Below are 16069 nucleotides of genomic sequence, written 5' to 3' on the forward strand. Positions count from 1 at the left end.
GAGAACAGATAATGCTGCGGCTCTGCATCCTCTCCATAGCACTTCTTCCTGACTAGCATCATATTCTTGGGCTAATCTATTGGTACTGCTCAGGGCTCATGACGGAGAGATGGCAAGTTACACCAAGTTAAAGTGAACAGAGCGTAGCTGGAGGGTTATCATTACGCTTACTGGGGAATTAATTTACTGACTCAGCTTTTAGACCCACCTTTCTTGTGACGTCTATTTTTTTTTTCCTTATGTTTGTGGAGCCTCTGGACGATTTTATTCACGTTAAGTAATACCGATCAAACTGAAGGGAGTTATGAAGACTCTACTTGTACGTAACCCCTTCCATAATGCTGATTAGAATAGTCTAGAGAAGGAAAAAATACAACGAAAAACACGTCATTGGAATAGTAGTAGTAGTAGTAGTAGTAGTAGTAGTAGTAGTAGCCTAAGCTCATCTGAACGTGAACCCGGTGAAGTGGAAGCTCAAGTTGCCTTTCTTTCACAGACCACCATCTTCCTTTTAGGGGATAGGGAGGGGTTTAAGAGACTTTTGTATAGCCAAGCAACCGCACCACCCTGTTATATCGGTGCCACCACATGAAGGCGTCCCTCTCCAGCACATCGTCGTAGTAAAGAGACTGATTTAACTGTGATGAGAGTACGTGAAAGGATGAAGGACAGGAAGGTAAATTCAACTACGCAATAACACAGGCCGGCGTGGGGATGGTACAGTACATGTTTGATAGAGCGTCCCTGGTTTTATTGATGTTATTCGCGGAGGTAGCTTTATTTTATCCATCACGCTACCAAAGATTCACAGTTAACACCCCATCTTCGTGTGATTTAACCCCCTTCCTGATCAGCCACCCACTGTCACCTTCGTCTGCTTTCCCCACATTTGTCTGAGAGGCTCCGTTTTCTGTCCTACCCCACCATCCTCTTCCCTGCCTCACCCCCAGATAGTAAACAGATAAAAGTAAAATGAACGACTGTAAATAATCATCATAACGATTTTTCTTACCTAAGGATGGTTGAGGTAAGATAAAAAAATATATTAATAGAAATACTGAAAACGATAGACAGAGAAGAATTATTAACTCTTCTAAACTTCAGTGATTTTATCTGCTCTAATCTGTTGTGGCTTCAGTGGATTAGATGGACTTAAAGGATTACATACGGAGAAGCCGACCTGATTTGGACTGCATCTCTCTCTCTCTCTCTCTCTCTCTCACACACACACACACACACACACACACACACACACACACACACCAGGCTTGTTTCCTTTATCCCTTCACTGCTAGGACGTGTACTGCATTTCATTCATGCTACCCAACAGACGCTTACATGCAGCTAAGGAAAGCCCTCTTGTACTGAAAGCGTTAATGGAAGCTGTGTCTAATTCTAACCCTTCCAGTGTCAAAAGTCTTTCCTGAATAATATCCTTTTGGATGAAGAAGAATAAAATACGAAACAAATATAATTGGACTGCAGCGAATGATGGACCAGAAGTGACCTTATTGGACCTAAAAATGACCCAGCTGGACCAGAAGTGACTTTAATGGACCTGAAGTGACCCAGCTGGACCAGAAATGACCTTATTGGCCTTGAAATGACCCAACTGGACCAGAAATGACCTTAGTGGACATGAAATGACCCAGCTGGACCAGATATGACTTTATTGGACTCGAAATGACCCAGCTGGACCAGAAATGACCTTACTGACCTTAAAATGACCCGACCCGACATGAAGGGAGGGAAATGAGGCCGAAATGATTTGTAGTGATTTTAACTCCTTCACTTCCATAATGTGTATTTTTTTTTTTCCCTGTTACCTAAAGAAGATTTGGTTTTGTTTAAGGGAGGTTTGTGGTAGTGAATGGGTTACTGAAGGCAGTATCTAAGCGGACCCCTTAGTTGTGAAAAGTCTACCCCAGGGCGAGCAGAGCAGAGAGAGAGGGAGAAAGCAGAAAAAAGGTCCTCGGATCGAAGAGGTTGATGACTAGACTGGATTTAGAGAGAGAGAGAGAGAGAGAGAGAGAGAGAGAGAGAGAGAGAGAGAGAGCAGAAAAAAGGTCCTCGGATTGAAGAGGTTAATGACTAGACTGGATTTAGAGAGAGAGAGAGAGAGAGCAGAAAAAAGGTCCTCGGATTGAAGAGGTTAATGACTAGACTGGATTTAGAGAGAGAGAGAGAGAGAGAGAGCGCGAGCAGAAAAAAGGTAATCGGATTGAAGAGGTTAATGACTAGACTGGATTGAGAGAGAGAGAGAGACAGAGAGAGCGCAGAAAAAAGGTCATCGGATAGAAGAGGTTAATAACTAGACTGGATTTAGGTTAACTTGAATGGTTCTGAATGGATGTGAGTCGACTTGAAGTGTATACTCCCTTTACTCTAACTTGGCCTAAAATTGCCATCTCTCCATCGTGATTGCTGGATTGTAACAACAGATTAACACCAGAAAATGGCGCTGGTCACGAAGAAGAGCTATGGGAAGGATGTAGAGCTGTAGTGCTGCCTTTTTCTGTCGTAGAGTTACATGAAATGAGCTAAGAAAAAACGCGAAAATCTGGGCAAGATGAAGATGAAAAGAGCATAACCTGATTACACTTTATGTGGCCTAAATGCATCTAAATTTTCTTGACTGGACCTAACTGAATACCAATGGGCATAAATGGTACTAAATGGAGGTTAATGAACGTAAATGGAGGTTGTAAATAGAGGTTAATGAACGGAAGTGGAGGTTAATGACCGGAGTGAACGAAAACGGAAGACACTGCCCTCAATGGACTAATCTGGATGTAAATGAGCCTGAACTGAACTGGATGACTCTGAGCGGTTGTGAAGGGGACGAAGTGGACATGAGATAGCCTGAAATGACCTGCCATGACTGTAATGACTTTAAGAGGTCCTGAAAATGATTGTAAATGGCTGTGCATAAACCTGAATGGCTGACCTGAATGAATAATTATCTTCCCTCCCATCTATAGCCTGCCTACCCCCACCTCTCTCTCTCTCTCTCTTTCTCTCTCTCTCTCTCTCGCTGAACTGACCTACCTAGACCTAACTTGACCTAAATGGAGCTGACCTAACTGACCTGACAGGACCTGAATGTATATACTGTAAAGGCACAACTTTGGTGGTTTTGAAAGGACGTGAAATGATATAAATGGACCTGGAATAGCCTAAGTGGACCTGGATTGATCTATATGGACCTGAATGGACCTGGACTGACTTCACTGGACCCAGGTTGACTTCACTGGACCTGGACTGACTTCACTGGACCCAAGTTTATTTCACTGGACCTGGACTGACTTCACTGGACCCAGGTTTATTACACTGGACTTGGACTGACTTCACTGGACCTGGACTGACTTCACTGGACCTGGATTAACTTCATGGATTTGGACTGATTTCACTGGACCTGGACTGACCTGACTGGAATTGCGTAGAAGTAAATGAGTCTGAGTGGACCTGAACCGACCCCACTGGATATGGAGTGACCTGAAGGACCTTAGTGGACGCAGCTGGTCCTGAAATGACCTGAATAAATTTGGTTTCAGCTGCTGCAAGTGGACCTGAGTGGAACTCATGTGGATGAACCTGGACTGATCTAAATGAACTTCTTGACCTGATTGAACCTGAGCTGAACAGATATGAAGCCCTAACAGTGTTCAGCGCCTCGCCACAGTGAAATGAGGAGAAGAGTGTGCAGGTTTGTTTCCCGGATGGATGCCGCATTTGCGTCTCTCCACTCAGTATACAGTATAGGGGTACCATAGCAGGCTCCACACCACCCAGTTATTTGGTTATATGGCCGCCACCCAGCGTTGTTAATGTTTTTTTGGGTTACAGGAAACCATTAGGCTTGTCACTCAGTGTAGAACCTCCTGAAATGGAAAGAAAAAAAAAAATTACAGGAAGAATGGGAGAAATCGAAAGAGAGGAGGACAGACACAAAAGGTGAATGATAAAGGTGAAGGAAGAAGTAGGCAGCACGTTGATGGCTTTGCACAGCCAGACAGATCGGGGAAGCTCAACAACAGCAACAGCAACAAAGCCCTAGCAAGCGACAACGCACACCCTGTCTACTGGAATACTTTGTCTGTGGCGAGGTGATGCAGAAAAGCGATGATGCCACACCAATGTTGTTGTGATAATTACCCACTTCAATACGAGTACGTGGTTCGAGAACGTCATGGTTTTACTGCACCTAAATACTCACACACACCCCACTTCTCCGACAGTGCTTACATTTATCGTGGCTGATTATTGTATACATTGCTTCTAGATATACTCCAGTCGAACTGGTTTTGCCCGAAGGAACTTGACAATACCTACGACTTGAACACTGAGATGTGGTAGTATGAAATTCGATTAACCTAAATTATGAGACAGGAATGAAATCTCCTTGGTTTTTAGTTAAAGCGATCATTCACCTTGACTACACTAGGCCATCAACTAAGCTAAAAGGGGTTTGGGATCTTCTTTAGGTTAGAACTCAAAAGGTGTATCCAATCTCTTCAACATTAGTATTTCCGAAAGAGCATACTTCGGAAGGTTTTTTATTATTGTTATTATTATTATTATTATTATTATTATTGGGGTGATTATTTAGAAGACAAGAGGGTTGATCAAGACGTTACAGTACAGTGGATGAGACAGCAAATAGTGATAGGGTATTACTGTTTGCTCTCCAGGTTAAGTGTTAGTTTGTTGCCTTATTGCTATACCCCCACATTCTAGGTGTGTGTTGTATTCTGAAGGGAAAACGCATCACACTCAAGGAATTGTTGTCATTCTAACAAGTACTGTAAGCGTTTACACACACACACACACACACACACACACACACACACACTTATGTACAGTAAGCTCACACACACACTCGGAAGTACGGTAGTAAGATAAATATAGTTTGAACATATCAAACTACTTTTAAATTCGTCGCTGTTTTTAATGTTTTCCAAACACTCTTGGTAATGGCGTTTTTATCTAAGTCGCCCGAAATAGAAGTTCGTTTCGTATAGCACTGTGCACTGTACATAAATACAAGGTTTAACTAATTCATTTATTATTATTGTAAGAATATTTTTCTAGTTTGGTAAATAAGAACTAAAATACGACAATTTCACAAATATTTTTATAAATGATTTATAAAATTCAATTATTTTTGCATAATTCATCTTTTTCTGTGATTATTGCAAGGAAAGTAGCATGCAATTTTCTTTTATATATACACCTGCATTTTAAATTCTTTTATCTGGAGTCCCTTAAAATCACTGAATATGATTCTGCTAATCATTGCACTTCAGAACAGGTTTAAGCCTCCCCAGACCTCCAATTTCCTATCATGCCACGGTGAAGAAAACCCGGGGTTGCAGGTGGGCCAATCACGTAGTTTGCTGGTCGTGCCTCACTCGACCAGCGGCGGCCCCACCACTGCCCTGCCTCCCTGCCCACCCCGCCCGCTGAGTGTGGGAGTCATTGTTGGAATCAGGCTGGTGCTGTGGGGCCGGGCAATCTAATACCCAGCGCGCCATTATCTACACTGGTAATATTTCAACGCCGGGTTACGGTCTGGCCGCTGGACTTTCACCAGCATGCATTATGTATTTTGTTCGTACCAAGTCCAAAAGGAGGTTTATTGTTCTCGCTGGAGTTCGTCTATAGTCGCTAAAATCAGCGTGTCTGCGTCCGCCGTGCTTTATGAGAAAGGTGAGCGTGTTCATTATTAAGTTTATATCTAGTTAAATCATCCGTACGCATATTAGGCCCATGAAATGTTAATGGCCTTATTATTTCATTGGCAACCTTATATATCGCCTAATGACCTCACCAAAGCACCACAGTATTCCTTAAGGAGTGTCAGGTTAAAGACAGTAAGATTTTTTCCTGCCCACATCGCCCTGATTTTATATTTAACCTGAATCAAGAGCAAAACTGAAAAGAGCGGTACATACCAAACCAGGTGTAAAAGTCACTGGCTTACCTGCAAGGGGAACAGCGAGGAGTGAGCAGTAACACACACACACACACACACACACACACACACACACACACACACACACACACACACACACACACACACACACACACACACACACACACACACACACACACACACACACACACACACACACACACAGAGTAAACAATTCTGCAGACACTAAACAACGTGATATTTTTATATAATGTTGCTATCACATACAATGTTCTTGCTCTTAACTATATCATCATCACCACTGTTTTGGTCATACTACAACTACTACTACTACTACTATTACTGCTGCTGCTGCTACTACTGCTACTACTACTAACCTCTTATCCCCTAGAAACTATCTCTTAAGCTGAACAAAATCATATGGCTTTAATAATGATAATATAAACAAGATGATTACGGCGCTCCAATCGGATTGAGCTGGTGAAGGTTTATATCCAAGGGATGGTTGGGGTTATTGCTCACGTAAAGCCACTCAGGGATGAGTGAGGATGGTCACTCTCATCTTAAATGTCAGGACCAACTTGCCTAGCCCCGGGCTCCTATGCTCCTCATGCGGCAACGTAGGATTGGATGGATAAACAAGATAATCCCCAGCCTCTAGGGGTTAATATGCAGTTCGTTCCAGCGAATAACACCCAATATATTCCCGAAAAACACCTTCATTAGCAAAAGCGTTATTGGAGTGACGGTGAAAAATATATAGAGTTACTTGTTTATGCCTCTCCCTAGACTTCGCCCTTTTATTTCCCTCCTGTAACTCCTAATGCCATTATTTTTATATTATGTTTTATCTTTTTTTCCTCTTTTATCTCATAACACTTTAATTTTGGGGGGGCTAAAATAAATATGCTTGTCAGTAAACCAAAATGAAAGAGATCTTGTGTGTGTGTGTGTGTGTGTGTGTTTGTCACTCTTTCTCTCTCTCTCACTCTTTCTCTCTCTCTGTCTTCCAAGTTTAAGTTGGAACTACTGAATCCACAGTGATCATTATAAAGTCAGTAGTTTCACCGTCTGCACACAATAACAGTAACACAACTTTTCCATTATTTAAGTGGATATTCTCTTATGTGTGATTCTGCACTAAGGCTTCCCACGAAATCTCCGTTACTGGAGTGATGTGTAAAGTTATCTGCGAAATAGGTAGGAATTCTACGATGGTGTTAATCGCAAAAAGAGAAAAAAATATTTTTGAAGTAGTTATTCGTAAGAACCTACCGTAGACTGCCTCTAACTAGCTCAGAGAAGTGGATAGAGGCCATACAAACTCCCCATTTTCTACCTTCAGTTCACAGCACTTGCCAGCGTGAATGACCCTTGTGCAGTCTACAAACATAAATCTCTTATGATTAAAAAAAAAAAAAAAAAAAAAACTGTGTTGATGAGATTATGAACGTGTTCTGTATTTTTTTTCTCATGACTAATGAAAATCTTCCAGTGGAACGTGATTGACGTAATGCAGTTGAAATCACCATCATCATTGCCTGCATCATTATCACCTGTTGCAGCTAATAACCTACATGGGCAAGCTGGGATGATTGTATTGTAAGAGGCTTTGGAGACTTCCTAACACATTTTTTTTTTCACATTACACCTCATTATCCTATTGTACATTATATATATATATATATATATATATATATATATATATATATATATATATATATATATATATATATATATATATATATATATATATATATATATATAATACAGGATGACTTGTAAATAGCGATCCATTGGAAACTATCTAGCTGTTCCTTGTGTGTTGCGGGGACAGCTGAGTATGCTGGTATGCCTGTGTCACTGTGGGAGTAAGAAATCAATAGATGATGCAGAAGAGAAGTGATATCGCTGATTGATCTCTTCCAGCAACACACAAACAATCACCCAGTGCAATGCAAGAGGAGCGTTATATATTGGCTAATGTACGATATGCAAAATAAATAGGAAATGAGATGCTGATATGAAACATGTTCCAAGTGGATCTCAGTAACACGAATACAAAAGCGTTGCAGTTGAAATAACGTGTGGTCAGTGTGATGTTCATTACGTCCATTCACACATCAATCAAGCCAATACCACTAGACAGTGTTGATAGTTATCCATCCTTCTTTTGTGTTTTTCTGTCCTATTGTTGGATCCTACTCACTCAATGAAATGATGGGAAGTGAGGTTAGAATGACTGATGGTGATGAAGCGTTTACTTATGCTTTAAGTCTAATATACTGTGGATTATAATTATACGTGTACAAGCCTCAAACTGCAGAATGATCCAGAGTTAAACCATCATAATAATATACCTGAAAGTTTGCATATTGAAGGATCAATTAGTATCTTATTAAAAAAAAAAAGAAAAGGATGCCATTAGGTACTGTATGTATGAAATAAACTTAGAGGAAAATGATTTTGATATTATGGATAGGTTTAGTGCAAAAATAAGAACAATGAATGCCATAACTATTATATTATGTTGTGAAATAAACATTGCTTCATCTATCTATCTCTCTAAATATACGGTACTGTATTTTATTTGTGTTACACACACACACACACACACACACACACACACACACACACACACACACACACACGCAAGCTGCTGTGGTTCGGTGGTTAGCGTACTTTTCTCGCAGTGCGGATGCTTACTCTAGGGTTCCTACCATAGCCGTGGCCGACATTTAAAGTGGATGCTGATATTACTCTCTTTATTCATGAGTTTACATATGTTTGAAATCTCTCTGTTCTACTGATACTATACAAACACTGTCACACAAAGTATAACGTAAACAAATAAATAAAATATATAGACTGACAATTATTTTTTATATGCACCAAATATAACTGTCACTGATATCATTACATTTCCCCCCGAGTCTGGTAGTGTTTAGCGTATTATTTCTAGGCGTCAGACTTTTGGTATAATAGCTAACTGTACAATTTCTTATGTCCCAGTCTGAGCGATAATACACACCGTCCATACTGATTACAAACTAGGGCTATTTCATTCAGGAAGAGTGTATTGGTATTAGCGAGGGTGTTGTATGACATGTCTGTGAGTCTCGTGGAAGAAGAGTCAAGACAGTTTTAACACAGTATCAGCAGACTATTTCCTGCTTCTGCCTGGAGTTACCTCAGGGTTTTCCAGTCTTCAGCCCACGTCCATACCGTTCGACCACCGTCTCCCCTTTTAATGTAATGACTGGCACTATTACATCTGCAATTACTAGTGGTACTGTTACAACTATAACTAAGTTCACTCGATTCCAGATATGTACCATCCTTTTTAATATCATCATCATCATCATCATCATCATCTGTTACTTCATGCCCATTGCTGATCAAGGCCTCCCCAACTTTCTCCATGAAAGCCCGTGACTGTGCCACTTCCTGCCATGTTTTGCTTACAGGCTCCTCTCTCTCATCTCCCCTCCTCCTGCTGATCTTTTCTGCTGCTTTCCTTCTCTTGGAGTCCAGCCGGTCTGCCTCACCAACTGATAGTCTCTCTTCTAGCTACGTTTCATGCTCACCTTTGTCTTTACTCTTTCATAACTTCTGTAGTGTCTTCTGTAGTATCTCTTACCCATGACGATATCCACACATTCATAACAGTGCTCTCTCTCTCTCTCTCTTGCTTTTTGTGCGCTCAGTTCTAATTTAAGATGGTATCAGTTGCCAGTTTATCTTGTACCAGACGCCTCGACAATAAAGAAAGACCATCGTTATCATTAACAAGACACAAAACATCAGTGAGAATTAATCAACCTCCAACACCAGCCAGCCCGGGCAGCCATACTTATTATAATTTCCTATTTGTAACTCATATTTATCGAGTCCCCCCCCCCGAAAAAAAAAAGCTCGTAATAATTTTCCTCTGGTAAAAATGGAGAGATTTTTTGCAAAAGAACAGGGTGCACTTTCCATATACTTTTTGCAAAATCAAATAACACTGATGAGTAGAAGTTGATTGGAAGTCTGTTTGTGAATCCGGGTCATGGAGTACGACACCCAGGGAGAGCAACAACAGTCAGCAAGAGCCATCACAGGTCATCACAACAATGGCTGCCATTAGCAAAGTCGACGCGACAGGCGCAAAGTGACCACGCCCCCCATCACACACTTTCCCTACACGCATCCTTCGCCACAATCATGTCAATTTCCCATTTGAACGTGCAAGAAGATTCAAGTCCCGACGCGTCTCAGGGGATGGACAAGTTGTAGGATTGTGGGTCTTGAGCTTGCACACATTAGAGATTGGTTTTGCCTGCCTCGCTAGGGGGCGTCATTGAGAGAATCTGGAGTTGTGTTCGGTTATATAAGAATGACTTGGTGTTTTCTAATTCCAAGTACAGCCTTGGCTCTTGCTTCAGATCAAGTAAATCAGATCACCCTTGCTGCTCATCTTATTCTTCATACTCATATTGTAATATCAATACAGCTATCGCGAAGATGTCTGTCACAATATAGTACACAGGTTGAAACGGAAGAAAACGGACGAAAACAAAGCGGCGCTTACACCACATTGGGAACTTCTTCGTGAACCAAAGGCCACCCATTTAGCTGACAGCCTTTCCCGCCATATCGAGCATCATGGGAGTGGCTCAGGGATGCAGAGGCCGACATGAGACGTGTGAAAGCCCCGGGAACCCACGATACGGCTGCCATAGTCCGTTATTGTGTGATGCCGCTCTAGGGACGCACGCCATTGTCCGAATACCTTGATGTGGAATCTGACCTTCTTAACCACAGTCATTTCCTCTTTTAAAATTTTCCTTTCTCTCGCAGTGACTTGACACGTACAACTTCCAACTATTCAGTCTTTCATCACTAAAATTTCTACGAACTACAATGATCATCTCAATTGTAAAATGTCAGCGATGTGATGAGTACAAAGTCTAAGTCAGGGTCGTTGTTAATGTGAGGAGGGAGGCGGGGGTCTTTGAGCGTGAGATCTGACAGACTACTTTTACGATGAAATCCTTTCATTCTTTGGTTACGTAACAATGCCCATTCAATCAGGCAATTTATTTTTGTAGTTTATACTTGCTACCAGGGGATTTTATTCAACTCCTATCTTCCTAGTAATGAAGATAATGAAGGTGAATTCTTACCCCTCAAGTTAAAAAAAAAAAAAATCCTAAGCTGAATTAAATCGTCCGGGAGAAGCAGTGATAAAGAATAACGCCCCCAGCTTGAAGGGGCAAAACTACCTCATACATTCTCACTTTCATTTCTTGACAATACCAGCGCAATAAACGTAACTACCCGATGTTCTGTATAAAATCAGCGTTAACCTTGACTGCGCTAGTACTCGAAACACTGAATAGATCATAAGAAACTTGACAAAAAGGCTTATGAGAAAATCGTTCTTGTTATTGGGTTCATAGTTTCCCCCGTCTTCTCTTCGTTTTTCCTTGCATTTTAACCTCAGATGAGATAGAATAGCAGTGTGTCTGGATAATTATGGTTTAATATTAGAGTCTATTACCTTCTTAACATCCTCACTTTGAGGATGTATTTCAAAATCTTATTTAAAGGTGTACATCACTACTCTTGCCGAATGGTTAGTGTTGCTTGTTATGAAGTCGCCGGCCTGTTAGCGCCAATATCCTATCTGGTGCGGACAGCAGGTACCGCTAAATATGAATATCCATCCAGTCTTTGTGGGTAAGACAGACACGTGAGGTGGCCCAGGGGAGGTAACTGTGGTAACCTGGATAATGCAATGGTCTTGTATCCCTGGATGGTGGACGAGTAACCCACCACAGGTTCAAAGGTTGAAATAATGGAGATGAGCACTGCGGCCAATGCCTAGGGCCGGTCTTCTAGCTAACTTCCCGTTCGTCCCCAGATGCTTATATTAAACTTACAGGAGGCCTTTTGTAGTTAAGAGATTGGTGAATGCAATATCTAAGCTCTCCGGTTGGAAAAGTCTCTCCAAAGCTGAATATACTTTAAATGTCTGGCAGTAGCAAAAATGTACAAATAGTACGTCATTGTACTGAAAGGATCAAAGTCCGTTCGATTCTGATGTAGCAGATTTAAAAAAAGAAAAGAAAATAGTTAACATTATAAATACCTGGAGAGACAGGCAGACAAATGAGAAAGTGTAGGAACGCTGTGGTGCTGAAGTGAATGTGATATAACGCGTAATGAGAAATACCCTGAGAATATATGGCTGTGTGGAGACGATGTAGAATGAAAGACTGACTAAATGAGTGCATGCTAGTAAGACGAAGGGGGGAGAGGAAGAGAGGGAGGCTGGCGATGGGATGGAGGGATGGAGTGGCGAGATATTTGAGAGATGGAGGTGTGAGTTGGAAGAGGACAACAATGTGGCAGAAGACAGGGTGACATGGGAGCGATTTGTTTGCCTCCATCCCTTATAAAATGAAGGCGTCTGGCGATAGATAGATAGACAGATAGAAGAAAACTGTAATATATGATAAATGTTAAGCAATTGGTAGGTCGCCGGTAGTTTAGGAGTATCATCTGTCTCTGTCTATCTATTGCCAGACGCCTTAATCCCTTATGGGGTGGCCACAATCAAATCGCCTCCATATCACCCTGTCCCCTGCCATTTTACTGCCCTGCTCCCAGCTCACACACCCCTCTCTCATATACCTCTCCGCTCCATCTCTTCATCTCACATAATTGCTTATTCATCCAGTGCTTCTCGCTGTTCGTCCCTTTTGTGATCATTTATCTTTCTTTATCGCCATTATCATTACTGCCAATTCATGCTAATTCATGCACGGGACCAGTATTCCCCCCCCCTCTCTCTCTCTCAGTGAATTAAGGGAGGTGGTGGCCGAGTGATAAGAGAAGTCGTCTGTTGTTTGGAAGGACATAAGTTCGATCCCAGCTGGAGCAGGGAACAGTGATTAATTGATTTGCGTTAAAAGACTTGATTAATGCATGAGCTCTGAATAGGAGAGCCCTAGCTTGTATTTAGTATGGGCTGTGGGTGTTAGCGCCAAAAAGGTGACATGTGCAGTTATATGTGGCACATAAGAGGACCGCTGACTATAAGGAACAGGTTGTAATTCCTATGACCAGAATAAGAGAGAGAGATAGATAGATAGATAGATAGAGAGAGAGAGAGAGAGAGAGAGAGAGAGAGAGAGAGAGAGAGAGAGAGAGAGAGAGAGAGAGAGAGAGAGAGAGAGAGAGAGAGAGAGAGAGAGAGAGAATAAAGACAGTCGTTTTGCACCAAGTCTCAATTACTCCCCCAAAATATGACCCGTACATCCACGTCCTCACTCACACTGCTGGGGGAACAGTGAACAGGGACGAGGGGGGTAAATAAATTGAGTCCAACAGTCTGACCGGCGCGAGAAAGGAGCTTGGGTTGGAGCTGTGAGCCGGATATACAAGCCAGTGAACGGCTGACTTCCCTGACTATTTATTTCGTCTTCTTCATCATCTTGTTTGTTGTTGTTGCTGTTGTTGTTCTTCTTGTTCGCTTTCTTTTTCTTCGTCACCACCACAGCCACTGTCATCATCATCATCATCATCGTCTTCATCTTACTTCATCCCCCCCCCACTCTCTCTCTCTCTCTCTCTCTCGTTCGACCTTTTTTCTTATCGTTTATTTCCTTCCCTTCCCCTCTCTCCCTCTCTTCTTCTTCTTCTCTCTCTCTCTTTCTCTCTCTCTCTCTCTCCGACCTCGTTCCACTTCGTCCATATAATGACGCGACACTAAGAGGGAAGAAGAAAGACAAAGAGAAAGGAGAAGATAAAATGAGAGAGGAAAAAAGGAGGGAGAAAATAGAGGAAAGGGAAGTGAGAAAAAAAAGAAAGAGATAAATAAAGAATAAAGAGGGAGGGAAAAGATAAGAGGAGGAAAGGAAATTGAGAGCAAGGAAAGAAAAGGAGGGGAGGGGAGTACAGGAGGTAAGGAGAAGGAAAAAGGAGAGAGAGAGAGAGAGAGAGAGAGAGAGAGAGAGAGAGAGAGAGAGAGAGAGAGAGAGAGATGATACTCCTTCTTCCATTCTCATCTCGATATCACTTGAAAAATCTTAAGCGGGCAGAGGAGTCAAGGGTGGATGGATGATGTAAGGAGAGAGAGAGAGAGAGAGAGAGAGAGAGAGAGAGAGAGAGAGAGAGAGAGAGAGAGAGAGAGAGAGAGAGAGAGAGAGAGACCTTCACCCACAGACTACGCTCATACTATTGGCCTACTTACTAGTACTACACTTACCGACATTGCAGTCATGCGTACAGTAATACCACAAAAATGCTACTACTGCTACTACTACTACGACTGCTGCTGCTGCTGTTGCTGGTGCTGGTGCTGCTGCTGGTGGCGGTTCTGCTGCTGCTGCTGTTGTTGGTGCTACTACTACTACTACTACTACTACCGGTACGTATACTACTTCTACTGCCAATAATAATAAAAACGACGAGAATAACAATAATAATAATAATAATAATAATAATAATAATAATAATAATAATAACAACAATAATAATAATAATAATAATAATAATAATGATTTAAAATATATTAATGGTGATGACGATTATGATGGTTTTGATGATGAAGCTAGCCACCGTAACACAGTTTAGTCCCCTCCCCCCAACACCAGTGGTTGTAATCTGGAACACCACACCGTTATTTCTTTTAATGCATGAGTCTGAAGATTATTATCATTATTTTTTTTTCCAAGTAGAATCTCTCTCCTGTGCCGTAAGGGGCCGAGGCTGCCTGCAACACAAATGCTTAGGGATGGGGTCGCATATACCCTACACTAGTATAAATAGTTGCAATACTCCGTTCACTTTACCCTGGCTTAATATTGTCAGGTGTCCGTCTTGAATGCTGAGTAGTAGCAAGAGATTAGCACTAGAATATGGTGCTAGTCACGAAGAAGTGCTGTGGACAGGATGCAGAGCCGTAATATTATCCTGTTCTACTATACTCCTTTTACTCAAACTTGGCCTACAATTTCCATCTCTCCATCTTGAATGCTGAATTCTAACAATAGATTAACACTAGAATATGATGCTGGTCACAGTTAGTGCGTAGGAATGGATGTAGAACCGTAATGTTGTTTTTTCTGCCACTGAGTTACGTGAAATAAAATGCAATAGGACCAAAATCTGTGCCAAGTCAGAGGAAAAATGGCATAATACGTTTCGGAAAATACGCTGCAAAAGAACGAAAAATCTCCGTCAGGTTAATGCAGAAGATCTACAGTATACTAATACTACACTATTTCCCACCCTCTGTCCATGTCACCACAGACAGTTTCACAGTTAGATATTGAGTGCCATCATTACTATTTTCATTTGTGTGTGTGTGTGTGTGTGTGTGTGTGAAGTAACATTCCCATACACTGTGATAAAACAATGTTCAAAAGTGAAGTGTCATCATTGGCTGCAACATATATGACACGAAAAAGCAATTTGTTATGTCAGTTGTGCAGACCTGCTTCTATAATTGCTGTCACACGAGCAGGCATTTAAGGGAAACCGAAACTGCATTGGTTAGCACACCCAGCTTGCAAATGGAAGAACATGAGTTTAATTTCCACGCCGGTCAGGAGATATTTACCCTGTAGGTACTTCACTAAGCTGTACAATTAGGGACCGGAATAGAACATCAACCGTGGTACGTGGTGTTCTAGGGGAATTTAAAGACTTAGTGACCCCCGTGCAGTCGACAGGGCTTAATTTTAACTGGCCTTTTTCCTGTGTCACAAAGCTTCCCCCACCAGCAGCAGGGCGGGGACTGGGGCAGCTGCCAGTATTCTCTGCCAAAATCCGAATGACAAGCAAGACATTTCCTGGCATCAAAAGTACCTAATCTGATCTCAGGCTCACTTGACTCATCCCAACTGAATAAAATCGCCTGGTGTTTGTCCCAGTAGAGGACTTTAGCTAGAACAGATAATCAAGAAGACACGTCCAGGGAAGAGTTAAAAGAGAACCTAGTGTTACATATTTTGTCACTGTTCTAATTACACACACACACACACACACACACACACACACACACACACACACACACACACACACACACACACACACACACACACACACACACACATCTGTTTTGTGCTATAATAGCTATAT

This window comes from Coenobita brevimanus, chromosome 21, assembly GCF_032717465.1.
Source record: "Coenobita brevimanus isolate Jiangsu-jjx chromosome 21, ASM3271746v2, whole genome shotgun sequence".
Classification (NCBI taxonomy): Eukaryota; Metazoa; Arthropoda; class Malacostraca; order Decapoda; family Coenobitidae; genus Coenobita; species Coenobita brevimanus.